The following is a 14,807-nucleotide window of genomic DNA, read 5'->3' as shown; positions in this document are numbered from 1 at the left end:
CTTCGTGAAGCCTGGATTACGCGGGCATCTCGTCCTGGGAATCAATTACGGCAGACATCCTATTAGCTTATGTGTTTCTAGATATTTCCCTTGGTACACATGGTAAAAGTAAAAAGTTTATACATGAAGCGGCCCTTGTTTCGATTTCGTTTTTTAAAATGTGGGTGCCCTGTCATATAATCTTCGGAGTGCGATTCAAGCCTTGTAATAATGAGAACCGCGTACTCGCACCAAGCGCCGTTTCTATAAGCAAATAAAATAGATGGCATACCGACTTCGTACACGCCAACTTTCTTCGTTGCACGATGATGTTCGGGCATAGTTAAAGCGCCGTGACGAAAAGCACATCTTCGTTCTATTAAAAAAGGTTGGTGTTTTATACTACCTCAGTGATTTTCCTGCAGCAAAGATTTCTTTATTCACTGAAAAATTAAACCATTGAAGCAGAAATTTTAATTATCCCGCCAAAGGGTACGTTTCGTGCCGTCAGTAATTCCGTTTTATAGGCAGCACCTAGAACGAAAGTCAGTATGTGGACTCAAGCTGCCTTTATCTGAAAACGCGTATTTTGCTTCCTTGGTTAGCATCCGCCCTCCTAGATGGCGCAGCGAGTCTGCTCAAAAGACCGCTCTTTGCACTCGGATGGCGTCTAACCGGTCTTGTGCCTGCAGTATTTTTGTGGCGGTTGAAGCGACCTTTTCGTGAAACACTAAGTACGGCTGCACAAACAGGGCCCCGTAAGTGGAAGTCTCGCTCATGCCTGCTGGCCAGGGTCGCGTCAGACAATCCCAGACTGAACCAAAGCTTGTTTTTTCCGGCCTTGACCCTATTAGTACGCCATAAACAAAAGAGGTTTATTTCCTTCGTGAAAGCAGATTATATTCTTCTATTTATGCATTTACTCAGTTTAGGGCTGTTTCCTTCGATATATTTTTGTTCTGTGACGATTAGGCCGACAGTTACTTATAAATCAGTCTTCTGTTCACCCCAACTTTTGATAAATGGGCATATTTCTGCCGCCGCCTCGAATACAGCTCAGCAAGAGTTTAATGTATTTTCATTCGCGGAGCCATAGACCGGCAAGCGTCGTAGCGATTCTCGTTCCAGTTACGCTCTTCAGGGAAATGTCAAATGTAAGCTGAAGAGTTTGGAAGTTCTTTTGCTGCGTGTGTCGCCGAAACGTCTGACATATTACATCAATTTAAATGTGTACAGTGTGAGCGAAAGAAATGTTCACTGAAAAATAAGGCGAAACTTTCTGTGCCCCGCTGAATGCGTTAACGTATGAGTAACACACACCACAGGAAAGTCAACTTTACACAATGCGTTTCACCAAAGGCACATCAATCATACACCAAATATAATATCAATGGGGTGTCTTTGCACACCTAACAGACCTGTCGTGATACGCTAAAAAAATTCCCCGCATTTCCCCGAGGGGAAGAATGTGAAAGTGCGAATGCACGAGTTGAATTTGCGCGGTTCGGTAATGTTCGCGAAAGAGAGATCACACACACACACACACACAACTACAAAGAAAGAAAGATGCATTTATTCACAGACACCTATTTGTGTTGTCGTTGTACTTGATTGCTAGAGCGGATCTCAGCTTTGAAATTTCGTGTCAGTACTCCTTTAAGCGGGTGCATTAGCCCTTCTCACGCCCGATTCCTGGCCAATCCCCCACGTTGGTATGTGCCATGTCAGCGGCCAGGCAGCGCGCGCCCATCTCCCCCCGTTGCCAAGGAAGACGAGGAGATTCCTGGCCAATCCCCCACGTGGGTATGCTATGCGGACATCGCCGGTGGACGCAGGTTCAGGGTCGCTTAAGAAGCGCATTCGCACTTAATATAGTTTGGTAGTACTCAAGGTTAGTGATGATGATGATGAAATGCATTTTATATGCGGGGTTGGACGTTGGCTTTGAACTCTGGCTGAGTTAAAGCGGGCTTTTGCTTTGGACGTTGGCGGTTGGGCTTTTGGATGTTGAGAGAACGGATTTTGGACTTCGGCTTTGACTCAGGTTGCATGGCAGAAAACTTCGCATTGTAAACATCTTTCTCTTAAAAAAAGGGCGTTGGTTTTTATCACTTTACGTACTTACGGCACAAATACTTAAGTGATTATGATAGCAATAAATGCGAAAAGATGGGAAAAAATTTTGTGGCTTTTAATTGAATTTTCGGGGGTTTTGTAGGTACCCAAAAGATGCCCGGAGCTGAACAAAAGCAAGTTAGGTGAGCAGTACCGTGTACTGCCGCAATTGTCCACGTAGAAAAGCGAGAAAAAAAATTCAGCGTTGAGGTTCGTGAAGTTTGACCGTAGAAATCTTAACTCTAGTATATTTCCAGCATATGTTTGAGATACGCAAAGTAAAGAAGGAAGGAAGCAAGGAAGGAAGGAATGAAGGAAGGAAGGAAGGAAGGAAGGAAGGAAGGAAGGAAGGAAGGAAGGAAGAAACCTTTCCAGAAAATTGCTTCCGGTCAGTTTTTCTGTAAAAGGAAAATGCAGTGAACTTGCGGTGTAACGAAGCCCTTGAGACAAGATACTGACTTTGTTATGAATGGGAGACTAAGCACAAAAACGACGAGGACGGTGGCAGACAAGACACGCACGTCTGCCACTGTCCTCGCCTTTTTTTGCGCTAAGCCTCCCATTCAGTATGTACCAACTAGCCCAACAGCACGTTCTATTGAAGTGACTTTGTTACAAGCGCCATTTCGCTAAAAGCGGGTGAATGTGCTTTTGATGCCCCTGAGTGTGGGTCACCAAAGGTTTCGAATTAACCAAAAATTGTAATAGAGTGATTTTGTTATAATGAGCGTTTAGTACAGCGTGTCATTGGGCTGGTTGGTGCTGCATGATCCAAGTAGAAAAAAACTGCGCAAAAGATAGGATTAAGACGAAGGAGACGACGGCCGCAGACTCACAACTAACTTAATTGGAAAAACGAACGTGTACTATACCTTACCCATGCACACAAAACAGTTAATTTTTTTTCTTTTTTTTTTCCTTTTCCACCCGCCGCGTTGGCTGAGGCGTTGTGCAGCTGAGCACGAGGACACGGGTTCGGTTCCCGGCCGCGGCGGCCGCTTTTCTGATGGGAGCTAAAAGCAAAAACGCCCGTGTGTACGAGATTTCAGCGCACGTTAAAGATCCCCAGGTGGTCAAAATTAATCCGAACCCTCGACTGCGGCGCGCCTCATCACCTGCGTTGCGTCGGCGCGTTAAACCCTAAAATCAATCGATCAATCTTCTCCTTTCCCAGTGAGCCATCCTGTTTAATTAAGAATTCAAACTAGTTGCCACACAAATAAGAAAAGAAAAAAAAACTGTATGCTTTGTGGGAATGTGTAAGATATGGTATATATTTATGTTCGTTTCTTCCAATTAAGGTATTTGCGAGTTTGAGCTCGTCCTTCCTTCTTCCTCTTAGTCCTTTCTTTTACGCGCAGTTCTTTCTACATAAAAGATGAAGGTTTAGAGTAACTGGAAATGGTTAAAACAAAGAAAAAAATGTGGCAGCGATGATGACGACGTGTGTAGTGCATCTGCGGAACGATCTAAAATTGATTTGAGGAAAGAAAGAATGAAAGAAAGAAGGAAAGAAAGAAAGAAAGAAAGAAAGGAAGAAAGAAAGAAAGATTCAGAAGATCCAGCGCAAAGACAAGATATACTTTGCGATGGAACGACTCGAGATTGTGACTTCCCGCCGGGGGTAAGGGGCGCGCACGGCAGGCACTTCACGAAAGGCAGGGCGAACAGCGGCGCGTTTTCACCGCCGTCGTAAAAACCGTCCTACGCATTTCGGGATCGAAAAAACAAGAGCGGCAAGAAGGAACGGCAGGAAATGGGACCAGAATCTATCTCCAGGCCGCCGACAACGGTCGACCGGGCGCCTTGCTAAGGTCCCTGTTCTTGTTCGTGACGCCGCGGCGACCTTTCACGTGAATGGAGCCTGCCGCCGCCGCCGTCTAAGACACCACCACGCCCCTCCCCCTCGTTCACTTCTTCCAGCTGAGCGCAGCCACCGCCGTGCGCGCGTGCACCGCCGTCTGAATGGCACTACCCACGTGCGCTCGCGTTCGGCTTAGCGGTGTGCCGTAGTAGACGGTGAAGTGTGCCTGACGCGTGGGTGTGACGTCAAGGGGTCACGTGCTAACGGATTGTGCCCTGTGCAGCTTTGCAGATGAGCCTCCCTTTGTTCGGTGGCCGTGCCACTGTGGCGAGTCTGTCTACCCTGCGATGCTGGTAGAAGTGCCGCTAGAACGGTTAACCCTGGTTGTAACGAGATCACTTTGTTCGAATTTTCTTTCTATTCGGATGTTTCCCCGGGCCGAACGCTGAGGTGGGGAAAGCAAGTCCTTCCCGCTTTAAACGAAGTGAGGCTTATAACGATGCGAGTTTCTTGCACGGATGACTTTGCCATAGCCAGGATTTCCTGTACTTATGTTAGCAATCCATTTCAGGAGTCAGACGACCTCAGCAGAACTTGTACACGTTCTTCAAAGTTCTTGAGCGTCGCAACTATTTAGCTGTACTAACTCATTGGGATAGCAAACCACGTGCGCCTGTTTCTGTTCCGGGAGGCGCACCGCTTTGCCGACGACGATTACGCAAAATAACTGCGAGCTCTTGCACAAATTCGATAGGCTGATGAAATGTCGGGAGGACGGGATAATAATCCCTGTCGCTTTGAAGACGTTGCCTCTCTTAGAAACAGCACTGTTTAATTGATTACAAATAAGGAAGAAGAAGGGGAAGCTTTACTCGTTAGGTACACCTTGAAGAACATTTGGCGACAAAAACAAAAACATACCAAAACGCTTATCGGAGGCTAGATATGCGCGTACGCTACGTTCTAAAAAAACGATGAAGACAACTGTTTAGCGTTATTAGAAAAAAAAAATGCGTGGGCGGTTCATAACTCACTACAACATTGTTCCGCTCCAAACGATGTTTCCAATACAGAAGGGCTTGTGCTTATCAGGACAGGTTGTAAAAAAAATGTCCGCTTCGTAAATAGCCTAATGTCGTACGAAAACGTTTCGTACGGTACTTGGCGAAGCCGACAGAAAATGTTGCAAACGATCACTAAACAGTTATTATGTGATGAGAACGCGAAAACGTGCGTGGTTGAACTTTGGACAATGAAGGTGCAATAGTGGGGACAATGGCGCCACTCCAATCATTTGGCGCGTTTAGGTTCCTCAGGTTGAAACTACGAACTTTACGCCAGCCTGTGCTATGTCGTGAGTCACCCTCCAGGCAGCGCGTAAACACGCGCGCAGTGCCACGTTTCTATACATTCCGTTTACACTCTAGATGTGTGTCTTTTCGTTAGTCTTTATTCGTGACGCACGTATCCGAGAGTGACGCGCACTCCTCTTCCTTGAGTTTTATTTCTCCTCTGGGGCCCTTTACAAGGGGGCCATGCGGAGAAAAGACCATAGGTTGACAAATGAGAAAGAACTCACTCATTTGAAACTCGATCACTGTGCAGTGAATGAAACTGAATCAATATTTCTTTCCTTCACCCTGTAATAACTCAAATTCACACTCAAAAGCTCGTATGTACTCAAAATCGCCCATAATTATTCATCACGTACTCATTTTTGATCATACGTACTTGTACTCAAACTCATTAGTCACTATGAGTACTCGTACTCAATCTGCACGTGTTCGTAGTGAGTCTGTACTCACTTGTACTCGTACGCAATCTGCACTCGCGAGTAATCTTACTCAATCTGTACGTGCTCGCACTCAACTTATCTGCACTCACACGTGCTCGTACTCAATGTGTACTCGCCTGAACTCGTACTTATTCGGTATTCACTCGCACGCGTACTCAATCTCTACTCGCATTTACTCGTATTCAAAAGTGTTTCTACTAATCTGTACCCACTTGGATTCCCGCGCTGGACTAGGTCTATAGAATCGACTAGGATATTGTCGGAGAACGCTTTCAGCCAGTAAGGGCTCTCCTGGTTCCCGTTTCACCATTGTTTTAACTAAAACAAGCGAGCTTTTATGGCTACCGATTCAGAAGAACGCGAAAGAGTGGATTCAGCGTGTGTTGTGCCTGCTAGCAGCCTCCCGCACCCCTCCCATCCAACACTTTGATGAAGAAAAGTTGTGCAAAGCCGCCCTTGCTTGTCCGGACGTTTACTATGGCAACCCCGTGACGAGCGGTTGCCGAGAGCGGCAAGAAGAGGGAATAAAGACACCCGCAGTGTTCCCCCTTAACGCCTCATTATATATTCCCTTACGATGTGCCAGGAAATGCGTGAGACTTGTGAACGCACGTCGCGACTCGAGGGCGTGATAAAACTCCCCCAAAAAAGTTTGTACTCGCGAGTACAGTACTCATGAGCACTACTCGCGAATGCATGTACGCGTGAGTTCAGTACTCGCGAATACTGTACCCATGAGTGAGTACTGCTGTACTCATTAGTACTACTCGCGAGTGCATGTACTCGTGAGTACAGTACTCCAGACTACTGCCTTCGTGAGTGAGTACTGCTGTTAACATGAGTACAGTACTCGCAGGTACATTACTAATGGCGACGGGCTCTCGCCAGTAGTGCTTATGAGTACTGTAAACATGACTAGATGTACTCACGTCGATACTTCCTTGTCATCACACTGAATTTTTTTCCGATTCTGTACTGAGTCATTATCGTACTCTGGGTCTGGGTCTGCCTGGGTCTGTACTCACTCATCATCGTACTGACTCGTGAGTTTGAGTACAAATGAGCAAATGAGTGTACTCACAAGTGTGTACGCTAGCCTATGACAAAGACAACTTTGGTTTATTAAAAAGGACTGCTTTGCGTGATAACAGTGATGCCATCTGTAGAAAAACTTCGAACAAATAATCGAGATATTGAAGTTGATTGATTGGTTTGCTGTTTATTGAAGGAGGTCATAAGACCCTGAAGGAATGGGGGAGCGAGAGAAGTGAAGAGGCATGACAATAAAAGTTATCAAAAACACATATGTTTTTCTTGTCACATTAGGTCAATTGAAGAAAACATGTGATGCAGCGGCGAGACCACAGGCACTTTCTAGCGATTTCTTTATGATGTCACAGAATCCTGTATATGCGATTGGCGGCCGCTACCATTAGCCATCACAAATAAACATGAATGGTCCTCGAGGCTCGACTACAGTCGAGCCTCGAGGACCATTTACTTGAACACTAACGGGCTGCACAGCAATCAAACTTTTTTGGTTATCGCCTCTATTGCGCCACTGCTTGGTCACTGTAGCGCGAAATTTGAACATGTTTGAACAGTTGACTCATTTTTTCAGTCAAAAACCCTTTTGGGCTGGGATGGAGCTGAGTGAGTTACCAAAGGCTAGTCTTTCAAACCGAACGAGGTTGTATTTTTCTCTTCAATGTCCCTTGTCGAATGCCGTGTTGGGCGTGACGGTGGCAGAGAATAGTGGTTAGGTAACTTGCCTGTCTCCACACATCCCTTGGTGCGATTTCTGTCCCTGCCGTGTTATTAATAGTTAGAACACGTAATTAGGGCATGGCATGTGTTGGCGCCGGTGTGGGTTCCGGTGGCGGGACGTCACGAGCTTTGCGGGCGCCTTTTACTGACGCCAGCTGGCTTTTACTGGCGCCTTTTACTGACGCCAGCTTTTACTGACGCCAATCCAGCCAAGTAACACCCTCACGTTAAAGAAAGGCTGTTGGTACGCTGCCTGTCTGCGATAGGACATCGGGCTATCACCGTTTAATCAGCCTATTGCGGCGAAAATCCTTTGCCGTGTCTGGTAGCACGGCCGTAAATTCCGCCCGTGCTTCATTCAGACCAATGTTACTAAAACCCACTAGTTGTAGTGACATTGCTTCTGACGATGAGGTTTAAGCTTGAGCTGGTATAAAACTGGCCCGCGGCATGTTTTATAACCAGCTCGCTCATCAAAGCATTTTATAACTTGACTTTTTGATATTTGTACCCATTTTTCCAGACAGTGAACTAGATTTGGCGTTGCCCTGTTGAAAGAGCTACATTGAGATGGCGCTACATCCTTGGTGAAACCTGCCGAATCGGTGTTGACTGGTTTTGGCCAATTTTCGCAGGCTGTCCGCTAAATGGCCTGGTGACATCAGTCAGGCAGCGCGGTGAATTTGATAACAGGCCTTTCACAGTTCTCCCAGGCCCTTTGTACGAAGAAAGAGGAAGCAATGCCATTTGTTCCAGATTTTGCGCAATTCCTTAACACGCGCGACAATAGAAAATACCTCATTCTCGTCATCCTCAACGTCAGCCTGATTGTTTCTACTGCAGGACGAAGTCCCCGCCCTTGTACCTCCAGCCGTTCCTACCTTAAGATGATCTAGCCTACTGTTTGCCTCAGAATTTCCTGATTACATCACCCCATCGAGTTCATTGTCTTCCCCTGAATGAATTCAGGTCACTCAGAAGCCACTCAGTTACCCCGATGCTACCTCGGTTGTCGGTTCTCCGCATTACACGCCCAGTCCAACTTCACTTCTTCCTTTTAAGTGCGCATCACTTTAGGGGCCAGGAATGTCGTCCATCGAATGTCGTTGGGCATCACGGACCCAGGCTGATACCGAAACTATTCACGATATTGGGCCACGGTCTCTAGGAATGGACCCTGGGAACAAAGAGCCGGACTTTCCCGCCACGTTCGCCGAACAGGTTGCACGGGTCCAGCTACAGTGGGCGCTTGCTCGCGAACGACAGCGACAACGTGACGCAGAAGCCAAGCGCCAACGAATAAAGGAAAATCCCCAGCTTCGTGATGCAGCAGTCAGGGCTCAACCACAGCGAAGGAAAGCGAATGCAGCGGTTAAAGTTCAGGAAGCTGAAGCGAAACGGCAGAAAAGACAAGGCAGATACAAAAAAAGAAAAGTAACACGCCAAAGAAGAAAAGAAACCCACAGAAAAACAAAAGCAAAACACAAACAAACAGGAGATAAACACAAGGTACTCACAACAGTAACACAGGGGAAACACTGGCGAATCACTGCCCCGCACTTCCGACAGCTTTCACGCTGCGTGGAACTGCGTACATTTTTAACTTGAGCTTTAGCGACATCCACCCGAGTTTGTCTTCTGATATGGGATGCTCGTTTCCCATCCCTAAGCGTCATTCTCATCGTCCTTCTCTCCATTGTTCATTGAGCTGACCTAATCCTTCATTCAAGGGCTGTAGCAAGCCGCAAGTTTCTGCCCCACATGTCGTCACTGGCAGTACGCAATGGTAGTCTACTTTTCTTTTTCAGCGATAGAGGAAGTGAACTGTGCTTTACGAATAATGAACACTCGGCTTCTTCTATCATTCGCTGTTCTACAACACAATATCCACTTCACCAAAAGGACGGAAAATTAGGGGTTTTGAGATTAGGGTACAATATTTTATTAGCGTAAGAAAAGGTGCCGCTGCTTATCACTAGAAGAAAATGAATTACGGCGAAGCTTTGGGCGTCTACAGGCACAGCCAAAAGTAGACGGAACGCGTGTTCGTTAATCAATAAAAAATCCACAACGGGGCTGGTTGCAAATACTGGGGCTGTCAGTTCGAAAGGATTCGGTTAAAATTAAATCAAAGGCTGGGGACTGACCACACGTACGTGGCAAAATTTACTCAAATTCAGGCACCCGGTGTGTACTTTGAATGCACCCTCCGGTTTTTTGACGTCATTGCCAGGTATGGCGCGTTAGTCCGGCTATCTGTATGTATGTGCAGGTCTCGTTCCGTATCTTTCCCCTCTCGTTCTCCTATCTGTATCTATCTCCCGTATTCGTGTGTGTGCAAACGACACTTCCCGCTCTCTCAAATGCGCTTCGAGTCGTGACCTAGGCCATCGCGGCTAGCATTTCTGAAGCCAAGTGCAGGCGGGGCATGCAGCACAAACGCCGTGGAAGCTGTCTCGGCAGCAACGCGGAGACCCCTCACAGAAAAAGGTGCGGTCACCACCACAACATCGGTCGCTGTCGCCGGGAAGAAACTGGCTCCCAACGTTATCAAAAAGACCGCAGTGTGGAGAGGCCCTGTGCGCTTTTGGTGCAGCATTTCTCTCGCCGAAAAAAAGAAAACGCACCAAACGAAGCGTATGGTAGCGAGAGAGAAACCAAAGATAACGCTCTGGACAGCCCAGAATCCTACAACGAAGGTTGGGAAACGCATGATTCGTGGATAGGTGCCAAACAAAAGATATAAGGACTTGCCAAAGAGAGCGAAAAGAAGCCCGTTGTAGCGCAGCCCGGAGATACGAGGCGTTCTGTGTCGGCAAACGTATGCGCCCTCCTTTCCGAGCGTGTTTATATCAAAGCCCAGCGTTTCCTGTCGTTCGACCTCCCGTGCATTGCCGACGTGTCCTGTGGGCCTTCGAAAAAAGAAAGTTCGTGGAACGACTCTTAACAAACAGATATATCCGCTGCTTGGCCTTTCGTAGATTTTTTTCTATTTTGTGCTATTTCGTCTCGCATTGAAGTCAATGACTTTCGACGACATGAGCTGAGAAGGGAGGATACACGCGGCCAATTTTTTTCTTTAGCGCAGGCCTTGTGTGTGTGTGTGTGTGTGTGTGTGTGTGTGTGTGTGTGTGTGTGTGTGTGTGTGTGTGTGTGTGTGTGTGTGTGTGTGTGTGTGCGTGTGTGTGTGTGTGTGCGTGTGTGTGTTTGTGTGCGTGTGTGCGTGTGTGTGTGTGTGTGTGTGTGTGTGCGTGTGTGCGTGCGTGCGTGAGTGCGTGAGTGCGTGTGCTCTGGTCACATGCACAAGAGACGGCTCATGACGTCCTTTATTAAATTTCGCTGGTGGGTATATCCCCTAGCCGTTTTCCAGCCGTCTACGACGCGGCCAATGCATTACAAGCGCAAGCACATTTTGAAACTTACATAGTCCATCTGACCCTAAAGGTTGATTCCTATGGCCGCTTAGACTGCAAAGAGTTGAATGCCCCCAGATCACATTTGATAGGAAAAAACAAGAATCGGTCTGAAGCTCATTCTCAACCCGCTTCCACAGAGAGAGAGAGAGAGAGAGAGAGAGAGAGAGAGAGAGAGAGAGAGAGGGGTCCGCATATATCGTTCAATTCTTCGCACGGATGACATCGCCGTGCCTTCCCCAACCAATCAAACGGGCGGTGGCTTCCATAGCTCCCCCAGTTCGTGTCATCGTCTATGTATACCGGCACAGGCTACTCGTTACACCGCTGTCCCTCCGCTGATGCAGAAGCGCACAAGCATCAGGCGCGGGCCGAATGTCTAAACAAGGCTCGTAAATTTCGACGTAGGCGGTGGTCGTCTACACGCTGTCGCGAGGAGGGCGGGCGGCGCCATTGCTCCCTGATCATATCGCGCGGCAAGCGTGAGGCAGAATAAACGAATAAAGAACCGGGTGTGTTTCTTTTCATGTGACCGGGCCTTCTCTCGCTTCTTTCTGGAGGTGGTCCTCGTCCGTATCGACAGGACGGCCGGACGATGCATCTACGCTGCTGTTCTATGCGGTGAGCCCCGCCGCTTCTCGTTTCGCATTATAGATGGCGGAAGGGGGCTGCTGTTACCACCGCCACGGCTCACTTGGGTGCCTTGATGGCTGGAACCACCCTGTCTGTATAAATATATACCGAACCACTCGGGGCGGCCGCGCGCTAATTTCCTGCGCTCGCTCGCGAGCGGTGCCTGCAGCCGCTGCTCTCATTTTTGTCTGTCCTTATCACTTACCTGCATCGGCGTATCCTTTGGTGGCCATCTCGGTTGCAGTCCGCTTTCTCAGTGCGAATGGCATTTCGATTTTGTTCGGCCAGCCCCATCATTGCCGCAGGTAGTAACGCCCTCGTGAGAGCACTCGCGGCATGTCTCGTTCCTAAACGGATGAATTCCCGCGAAGCCCGAAAATAACTTCGGCTGGTTCTCTTCTGCCCATTCGCCGATAGATTTACCTGAGCCGTGACGTATTTGCAAGCCCGCACGGGTAGACTTTAAAAAAATAGAAATCTCGGGTCACCTCCCCAAACGGAAAACCTACGGAGAAGCAAAGCATGCAGTGCACAGTTGCATTCTTGGCGCCTTGGCGTTTTTGCCAACGGAGATGAAACCATTGGGAGTAGAGGTATACAGCTTTGCAATAAAACTGTCTTGTCTTTGAAGCAGAAAGCTCTCTAGCGCAAGGCGTAAATGGGTGTCCCAATTTTTTTAGTACGTATTACGAAGCGCTCCAGCGCGAGGCGTAAACGAGTGTCGCGGTGCTTTTTTTAGTACGCGTTACGTTCTAGCGCGAGACGTAAACGAGTTTTCAGGTGTTTTAGTACCCTGACTACATGAGACGGCGATGACGATGACGACGACAGGAGACGTCAACAGCCCCAGCCCGTAAGGGCTTCACCCCTAAAAGCACGATTTCGTTTATGCCGCATCAAGAGAAACAAATACCCGTCTTAAGGAGCGAAACCTAATTATGCAGCGATTTGTCTTGTGGTTGCCATTTAAATTCCAACTGAATAATTTTAATAAAAGTTATTTCCTTGCTCGTGGCTCTGGGCGGTAGAAACGTTTATTGAGCTCTTCTGGGAGGCTGGTCCCTCGGTGCTGTGATCCATTGGACGATCGAGGGCTCTTGGCTGTGGATGCAGGGAAAAGCTGGGACTCCAGTTGACCGCAGGTTGTCAGGTTCTCCCACAGCTCAGAGGGAGAGAGGGGAATAAGGTTGCGGATATTTGTACATTATAGGGTGATATGACGTTGGGTATCTAGTTGGGAGAAATATTTGCATAGTATCGGTTGCGGAATATAACGGGGATATGAATGCCGCGCAGTGTTAGAAGGGCTCGGGAAGCAAGTGAAAACCAATTATTGCCGGCATATTTCGGACCTTATTCTTTTAGAGCGCAGTGGTATATGCTTCGTCTGCGTGGTATATTGTCGTGGTATATTGTCTGCGTGGACAAATCATAGAAGCACAACGAACTGCACGGCTTGAGAGGCTCTCTTGCATATCTGCCTATCTGTGCACCCTGAAGTACTTGAGCCTCGTACCCCAAATCCCCGACCACACGCGAATACTCCTCCTCTGAGGGACGTTACCAGATTGTCCCCGACGCCAACAAGTGCATATCACATCCACAATAGCGAGCACCGTGAGGAAACTTGTTAAGCAACACACACCGGGTCCCCTGTTGTATACACCGATGGTGCCCCATATCAAGACAGGATGCATCTGCACTAGCGGTGGTCAACTCCAAGGGGAGCCCCATAGCTACAGCATCTGTGAGTGGCACGTCCCGCGCAGAGGCAAAGGAAATTACAACCGGTCTAGCCATAGCCCACAGCTGGTCTCCACATGTAAACGTCATAACCAATTCCAAATCGGCCTTACTAAATTTTCGAAACGGAAGAGTATCTCCTAGAATCGTGGAAGCTCTGCGGAAAGGGCCCCACCTAGTTGCCGGACCCTGCGCATCATCTGGTCACCGGCACACTCTGGTCTGATCGAAAATGAGAGGGCCTATAAGACTGCTCGAGATACGGTTCGCCTAGACCTTCACAGGACGACTGATGATAGCCCGTAACCTTTTTGCAACGAGGATCGTCTCCATATCTTCGTCAATTTCCTTGACCATTTCCACCAGAATTAGGCATGTTTTCCAACCCCGCATGCATCGCTCAGTCGCAGCCATGCAGTTCTTCTTAGGCAGCTTAAAACGCTATCATTGCCGACTCCACTTCTCATGTCCATTATATAGACCGCGGAGTACAAAGGCGTCTGCTCCTTGTGTTGATTTCTACGAGCCTCGCTTCATTACATCTTTTTGTCATGCCCAGACATATCGGCATCACGTAGAATGACTCCCCACATCCTCCATAACACATCGTCCTTCCCGTAGTAGGAGGCTGCCGTCTCAAGCCCAACTCCCCTCTTCCAAGAGGCCATCGCCCAGTTGGTTGAATACACCGAGCTCCCAAACATCGAGAACCCCGCTGCCTTGATAGCTTAGTGAATAACTCAGTGGACAAGCACCACAACTTTTGGGCAAAATAAGGCTGTACTACTGCTACTAAAATTAATTGCCGTAGAATGGAAATTTTCGCATAAGAACTAGTAGCTTGTGTGTTCTTCTTCAAGTCTCATGCTAGCTTGTGTGTTCTTCTTCAAGTCTCATGGAGTAACGTTTGTCAAGCGTTTTTTCCAGCCCGGCTTGAAGGGCTTCCGGAGGGACGTTCTGGATGGTGTCTTTCTCATTTGAGCACGCGCGCATTGCCGGTTTCTGTTTAGTGTGTGTTCGGGGGGAGGGGTTGAAGGCAGGGGCCGTGCCCGCGCTGTCAGGTTACAGGCGCTCATTGATAACATGTTCATCGGGCTGGTGGGAGATTTCAACGTGGTCCTCCGACGGCCCGATGCTGGCTGACTGCTGTTCTCTATGGTCGAGCGGTTTCGGATGGTGGATTACACACACAGTACGATGTTTACACAGACAGTACGAAACGGGGAGTCCCATGTTTGTCCGCTAGAGTAAAACTGCACTCCTAGCAACTTCCATTCAGCTAATTAGACAAAGAAATGTGTTTTGTTTCGTCAACGCATTGCACAGGGCCAAGCTTCGCTGCTTATCCTTCTGCATTTAATGGAAGGAATCTTTTGTTTAAACTATTGCATCCCATTTTGTCGTAAACCGTGAATTCGAGAACGCCTTAATTTATCATGTCCGATTCGTGTTTCATGGCGAATTCGAAGCATTTTCAGGTGCGGGTAAAGTGGTTGCAGGAAGAATGTACTTTAATAGACGTTGTAATAAGGCTCCCTGCTAGAGGAAAACGAGAATT

Source organism: Haemaphysalis longicornis, unplaced genomic scaffold (assembly GCF_048455015.1).
Source record: "Haemaphysalis longicornis isolate Haplotype H1 unplaced genomic scaffold, Haemaphysalis longicornis Haplotype H1 scaffold_8, whole genome shotgun sequence".
In the NCBI taxonomy this organism is placed as follows: Eukaryota; Metazoa; Arthropoda; class Arachnida; order Ixodida; family Ixodidae; genus Haemaphysalis; species Haemaphysalis longicornis.
The sequence above is the reverse complement of the archived record's forward strand: the minus strand, read 5'-3'. Positions refer to the sequence as shown.